General features: G+C 37.2%; 1 long non-coding RNA gene across 2 annotated transcripts; it reads right to left on the bottom strand.

Moving 5' to 3' along the window:
- Positions 1 to 623: 623 nt before the first annotated feature.
- Positions 624 to 3,885, bottom strand: LOC113287856. 2 transcript variants are annotated; one of them, XR_003330355.1, is made up of 6 exons: positions 3,775 to 3,885; positions 3,459 to 3,502; positions 1,735 to 1,964; positions 1,443 to 1,640; positions 932 to 1,053; positions 624 to 833 (listed from the first exon to the last, which is right to left on the bottom strand). It is a non-coding gene; the product is annotated as an uncharacterized LOC113287856 (long non-coding RNA). The 2 variants fall into 2 exon arrangements; XR_003330356.1 differs by lacking the exon at positions 3,775 to 3,885 and adding an exon at positions 3,644 to 3,746.
- Positions 3,886 to 7,739: the final 3,854 nt, after the last annotated feature.

Raw genomic sequence — 7,739 nt, forward strand, 5'->3', positions numbered from 1 at the left:
TTGGTGAAAGAATGATGATTAAATGCCGGTTTCATCATTTATTGAAGTAGTGCTCGATTGAGCATTAGGTGATAAAAACCTAATTATGGAAATGTGAGGGACCGACCAAGAGGGCATGAAACCGGCCCTTGGTGGTCGTTTGAGCAAATTCCAAGTTGGTTGGAAAGAGTTTGGACCCAATATGAGCAATCACTACAAAACAAAGGGCCTTTACTGACGGTTTGTAAACCGTCACAAATAACAAAAAAACCGTCACAAAATATTAAAAAGACATTCACGGAAAACACATTTGTGACGATGGACTATCGTCGTCACCACTGGGGTCACAAATGTTTGTGTGACGGTTTCGGCTCATTTGTGACGCCTAGACAACCGTCACGAATAGTTGTTCTGTTTGTGACGTTTGGTCAAACCGTCATAAACTGTTTTCTCGCCACCGTCAAAATATTTCCGATAACGGCCTCCGTCGCCGGAGTTTTCTATTGTGACGGTTTACAAACCCTTACAAATATATTAATTTTGGCGCCGGTTTTATGTCGACGTTTGCATACTGATCGTCGGTCAACGGACGCCGGTAACTGTTCTCCGGTGCCGTATTTTAGATTCTCAAAATTACAGAAATCTTTTGCATTCACACAATAATTAAAAAGATTTTCAAACCAGAAACGTGTACCATTCATCGCAAAGTTTTATATTGATGCACCATAGAAACTTACATATCCGACAGTAAGATGTTTAACTGTTCAGAAAACATACTTCTGCCATCTGGGCAACAGAACAACACCCGGAGAGCTCAAAAAGCTGGTAACTAAGATTATCAACATCCAAAATGCCTGTGGAAAATTTGGGACATGATAAGAACACACCTGATGGCATGAAAACAGAAAAAAGAGATCATCCCATTCCCTGGTATTCAAAAAAAAACAAGCACCTGAGTCGCCATAGTTGTATATAAGTAGTATATTAGTAAAGCATCTATGTGCACCAAGATCTTCCATTCATGGACTGTTCCTGATCCCTGCGTTAGTCGATGTGTTAACAGTCTTGTATTTCCTGTAACATATAAATCCATTTTAAGCATTAGTGTCACAAAAAGTTGTACCCGGCTTCCTAGCAAAAAAACAACAAGCTAACCCGACTTTCAAGTTCATCTGAAGAGCAGTTATCGATGCCGATAATAGGTACTCATGTGTATAGTTAACTGTCATGCATTGCTGAGGTACAATTATCAATTGCATGATACTCAAAAATATTTTTCAGTTTTACTAATCTTTTACAAGCTTGAAATATAGAATATAATTATTTAACTTGATGGCCGTTTTCTCATTCTATTATAAGTGGATGCACACTTTGAAATGCGAGAGGTGTTCAACATGCAACATTTATAGTCATGGCAGGTTCAAAGTTTTAAAGAAATAACTTAATGAAGCAACTCAGTTTACCTTAGTTCTTCCTCCAATTCTGCAATCCTAATCAAGGCTTCCTGATAAGCTGTGTTGGCAGTTCCCAGGCCATCAAAACTTCAGCATTTAGGTCAGTGGTAGGAGTGGTGGATGATTCTTCGCCCCAATAATTCTTAACCTATCACTTATCTTGGTGTAGATCCAGTCATCCAACACTTCTGGGTACTCAAATATTTGCTGACATCAAATATACAACCATAAAAGACTAAAAGATTTCAGATTTTGAGAACATATGGATTCAGTGATTATATGAAAAAACATGCATATGTACCTTTGTTTCAAGTACCACATTCTCAATGAAGTGTGGAGGCATGTATTTCCAGTCATTTATTGTCAACGGTAGTTTGTGTCCATCTTTCGCTGGATGACTGATAATATTTGGTTATATACGTACCATTAAACCCCAAAGGACAAAAGTGAACCAGGTCCACTTCAACTGCAAGCCTATGATTTGGTAATAGGTCATGCAAGAACCTCATAGTCGCTCCACCTCGAGGCATCCTACATAAAATCTCAAAGTTACGATGTTAATATACTTAACTGATAATCTAACAATTAGAGACAACTGAAATAACCATAACTTGTACAAAGACATAATTTCAAAAGAGTGCATTACAGAGCCAGTCAAAAGTCCAGACGAACAGTAGTATAATGTTCCAAGAACAAATTCTCAGATCACCTCACCACTGAGAGACATAATCCTTGAAAGTAAGGACTAAGTTTTCATCGCTTTTATGCACTCTTCCATCTCTGTATAACAATGCAAATCCAACCTGGCGAACAGACTACAGAAATCGATGTTTCATAAAGCGGACATCAACCTACTTCAACAACCAAGTCCAGATATTCTCACTGGGAAAATGGGGTTTCATACAATGTAAGAAATTAATCGCTGTGAATAAGCAATTAATCGCTACAAATTTCTCTGCAAATTAAGCCTGGGCCCTGGCCATGATCGTTGGCGGGATATAACACAGACAAACCAAAATGTTTTAGATGGCCTCATCACGGAGAGCCATAGTACTCCGCAGTAGGACTGGCCACTTCTGCGCACTCCTTTAGCCAATATATGAAATCTAAAGCATACTCAAAGTACAAACTCCAGACTATACGGAAATCCTTATTTCACACAGTAGACTCACCCAACTTACTTGAACTACCAAGTCTAAATTACAATGGGGGTTACCCATAGAAACAATGTCAAGAGTCTACTACCCAAATCAAATGTATGAATAAGCAAGAGTTACTGATTACCCAAAATTACGTAATTAAAAAAAAAAATAACCTGACATTAACCAACATTTATATAGGCAAGTAGTTCTCAACTCAACATAACCAATCAAAGAGATATCTAGTTAATACGAAAAACAAGTCAGAATACAAGCCAAATATAAGGTGGTATTTCAGATTATCCTACTGCTCCATGTCATAGTGCTGCTTATCTAAAAATGTATAGGAGATCCCATATCCAATAAAGAAAACTAAATATGTGAAAACTTAAAATTCGAACACGGACTCATTTCTCATTTTCTTCACAGGGAAGTGTTTTCCATCAACATCTACACCCACCACCACTGGAAAAACACTAATTGAATAATATAGAGAATAGAAAAACTCCCGCGTTAAGTTTCTCAACGTTCTGCCTGGGCTTGATGAAAAAGGTTGTGCATTAAGATCGGAGCCACGAAGCTTTGGGGCATCAGATATGTTATTCACCTAATTCTAAGGTACATTTATCAACATCAAAACTTATAAGAAAACAGAAAAACTAAAACAAAATTCACCAACAAATGAACAAAAACAGTAAACTACAAATGAACCCGAACCCACATCTAACAAAAGAAATTACAAGAAACTACAAAGAAGACATCAAAGTAAACACCGCATCAAATTCCATGGAACACAAACTTCAATCAAAAGGAAATTAAAGAAATTGAAATTTGAAAACCAAAAAAAATTAATTAAATTAAATTTCTTTTCAATCAAAATCATCACCTTAAAACACTCCTATATGTCCTTCAAGTTTCCTCCTTTAGATCCTGCATAAAAAAGAAAAAAGAAATTAAAAGCAACAAAGAAAAAGAAAACCCTGAAAATTAAAAAAAAAAAAAAAATTGGCAAAAAAAAAAAACTCCTATAATTCCTTAAAGCTTCTTTAGTTGCTGCAAACAGCAAATTACTTTTGTTCAGAGAACAGATCTGTTAATGGAACAACATATCGAGAACAAATTAATGGACGAGATGATGACGGAAATTATATGGAGGAGATAGAATCAAAAGAGAGACAAGAAGAGGCGAGAGCAAAACCTACCTGTATCTGTTCTTCAGCGGCGGAGAAAAAAAGGAAACGAATGAGAGAATAAACTAAATGAATAAAGACCAGATATTTTTTAGAAGATAAGCCTCATGAAAAAAAGAATAAAAAGGGGAAAAAATAAGGGCCGGAGTGACCAAAAAATGGAGCCAATTCTCAAAACAATTTTGACGGCTGTGAAACCGTAGCCATTACTTGCCTAATATTTTTTTTACATTGTCGGGACCTAGTATTTTCTACGGTTGGTCAAAAACCCTCTCAAATAGTGATTATTTGTGACGCCCCTAAAAAAAACCCTCACGAATACTGACCTATTTTTGTAGTGAATTGAGCAAATTAGGTCAAAATTATAAGAATGTGTGGGACTGGCCCTTTACAAGCCTTAGGGTCGGCCTTTGTCGGTCAAGGAAGCATGCCCGTATCACCATAATGTCCGTGTCTCAGTCCCGAGAGTTTTGATATTTTCTGATGTGCATTCGAGCAATATTTTGGATTTTCAGAAGAGTTTGATCTTTGACTGAAATTCTCGATTTTGCTCGAATGAGCAAGTATGATTTTGCTCGTTCGATCAATACTAAGATAATAATAATATTTTAATATTTTCCGTGAATAGCCTAGTCGGTCATGTGACCATTTGACTCTTTGGCTTTTTCATGGTTTGAGCAATATTTGAGAAAATATGAAGAAACCAGAGTTTTTTGCTCAAACGGAGGAGTTTCATGAAACGAGGAAAATAATATTTGTGAAATAAGGGATTGCAAGATGTGGGACCGGCCACAGCTAGGACATGGCCGTCCGGCCAAGTATCCCGGTCCCACGACACCTTTCCTTATTTATTATTATTTTTCATGAAACCGTGAAAATATGGAGAAACTATGACTTTGCTCAAACCAGGAAAGTTGACTGAATCAAGGAGTTTTCATGAGTTTATGAAGATAATAAAATAAGGAAAAATAATGGAAGAGGTATGTGACCGGCCACGGCTAGGGTATGGCCGGCCGGCCGGTGGGCCCGGTCCCTATGCGTTTCTTTATTATTTTAAGATTATTATTTTCTCTCTCCTATTTTGTGTCGAATTCCTCGTTTTTCCATACTTTTGAATGCTTGTGCGTGCATTCGGGTGCTCGTTCGTGCATCATTGTCGAACACACTTGCACCATATTCTTGGGGCTTACTCAGTGATGGTCCAGATGCCCGATTATTGAATATTTATTACTAATTTATGAAATTCAGTGGAGAATGGTTCATGAAACTGAGTAATAAAGTTGAGTAGTTATTTATTATCAATCCATAGGATCAGACGTGGATTCGACCATGGATTCAGAATAATAAAATGAGTATTACCATTTTATGGGATTGTGGATTCGACCATAGAATCGGAGTAATAAAATTATCTATTACCATTGTCAGTCGTGGATTTGATCATGAAATCGGAATAATGAGATAAAATAATTATCTATTACCATTCCATGGGATCGACCGTGGATTTGACCATGGAATCGGAGTAATGAGATAAAATAGATTATCTTCTAGGACTTTAGTGGTGAATGTCACGGTAGAATTAACCTATTGTAGAAGGGATGTTAGCCAGTTAAAGCCTCATACCCGTTTTGAAAGGTGCATAGTCAGGGAACATCGAGTGTTGCCGACGTCCTGAAGGCGTTTAGCCTAGGCCTGTCAACGGCACTTAACGTAACAAATAATGGCTCTGCCGCTACCGTTGCCGTTTAAATTAGCGGTTAACCGTTATCCGTTAAATGCCGACGGAATTGTAAAATCCAAAACCATTGCCGTTACGTCGGACTTATCGGCTAACGGTTAATTTTCCGGTATTAACCGGTATGTCACAGGACAACACAAACCAATTACATAGAATAGTTCTAAATCCAAGCAAACAAGTTCTAAATCCATGACACACAGAAAAAAAAACATACAGATGTTCATGTTCTAAACCAAATTACATGTTCAGATCATCACATGTTCTATCAAAAGAAAAAAACCAAGTTTTTGCAAAAGAAAAGACAAAGGGATGCCAACTGCATCTGCATTCCTCCATCTCCAAATTCTCCACTGCCAATGCCAACTGCATTCCTCCTTAGTCCTCAACTTCTGCATTTTGAAAGGAAAATGAAAAGTGTTAGACAGTGATGTCAGTGAAGCAACTTAAGTTGGCAAAGTGGAAATGTCAGTGCAATAAGCCAATAAAAGTAGCAATGTCAGTGCAATAAGCCAATAAAAGTGGCAATGTCAGTGCAGTCACAACTATCAGTAAAAGCTAGTAAAATATTAAGATATAAGGAAACTTACCAGTAACACAATTATTGCTCTCACTGAGAGTGAGATCTGGCAGCCAATCACCCAAACAAAGCAAAGCTTCAACAAGATCTGGAGCTAATGAACTCCTGTGAGATGTGAGAACTCTGCCACCAATACTAAACATGGATTCTGATGCTACACTTGTCACTGGAACAGCCAATACATCTCTTGCAATCCTTGAGAGAATTGGGTACTTAGCAGAATGATTCTTCCACCAACTTAAGATATCAAACCTCATTTCTTCAGCATCCGTGCCTTTAGGAAGAACTGGTTCTGCTAAGTATGTCTCCAATTCTGACTTCTCAACCTCAAACATATTGTTTTCCATAATGAAATCATCATAACCAAATCCATATGATGTTGTTGTACTTGTACCTGCACAGCTCTCAAATGCAGTTGAATGCATTGCAGTATCAAAATAATCTGGAGCTGTAGTGTTTGTTTCATAAGCACAGAAAAGAGCATTGAGTGCAAGCTCAAATTTGTTATAGTGACTTTTATAGTGATCCACACCATATACTCTCTTCATAACAAACTCCACCCATTTAGCTTTGTACCTAGGATCTAAAACAACCCCAATGCCCATCAAAGTGTTACTTTCTTTCCAGTAGCTATCAAATTTCATCCTCATATTATTGGCCATGTCTCTTATGTACTCATGCTGACTTGATTCCCATATCTTAATGCATCTATTAACTTCTTGCACCCCATTATAATATAAATTTGCTGTGGGATACTTAATCCCAGCAAATTTGGTTGAAATGACATCAAACAATTCCAAACATTCACATATGTGTACTCCTTGTTCCCACTCCTTAGAGGTTGGTAGTATCTTGAAGTCATTATCTAAATCAGCTAGCCTAACAAAAGCTTGTCTCAGAAAGATTGCATCCTTTAACATCTTATAGGTTGAGTTCCACCTGGTATCCACATCTAAACCCACAGACCTTGAAGAAGGAAGCTTAACTTGAGCAATAGAAAATTCAAATCTCTCTTTTCTAGCCTGACTTGCTTTGACATATTTTACACACTCTCTAACTGCATCTATAAATGGAGCAGCCACTCTCATTCCACACTCTACAATCAAGTGTAATACATGATTACTACACCTCATTTGGAACATATCCCCATTAAGAACTAAACAGTCTTTGCTATCAAGCCATTTCTTCAGATGGTCCATCATAACATTGTTGGAGCTAGCATTGTCAGCAGCAACAGCAAAAATCTTAGTATCTATGTTCCAATCTAGACATACTGATTTCACTACAGATGCTAGAACTTCTCCAGAATGTGGTGATGGCACTAAAGTATATGCAAGTGTTTTCTTAATCAGTTTCCAATCATCATCTATGTAATGCATTGTCACACAACAATAACCATCCTTTGTATGCTTACATGACCACATATCTGTTGTTAAACTACACTTAGATGTAATTGTCTCAAATTGGTCTTGTAATTCTTTTTTGAACTCAGTTCTTAGTTTCATGATATCTTCCCTAACTGTATTCCTAGTGTAAAGTTTAGCAGCAGGATTTAAAGACTTCACAAACTCAACAAAATATGGATGCTCAACTATAGTGATTGGATAACCATGTTTAGCAATCATTTTGGCAACTAGTATCCTAGTAGCATCAGCATCATACTTC

This window comes from Papaver somniferum, chromosome 6 (genome assembly GCF_003573695.1).
Source record: "Papaver somniferum cultivar HN1 chromosome 6, ASM357369v1, whole genome shotgun sequence".
In the NCBI taxonomy this organism is placed as follows: Eukaryota; Viridiplantae; Streptophyta; class Magnoliopsida; order Ranunculales; family Papaveraceae; genus Papaver; species Papaver somniferum.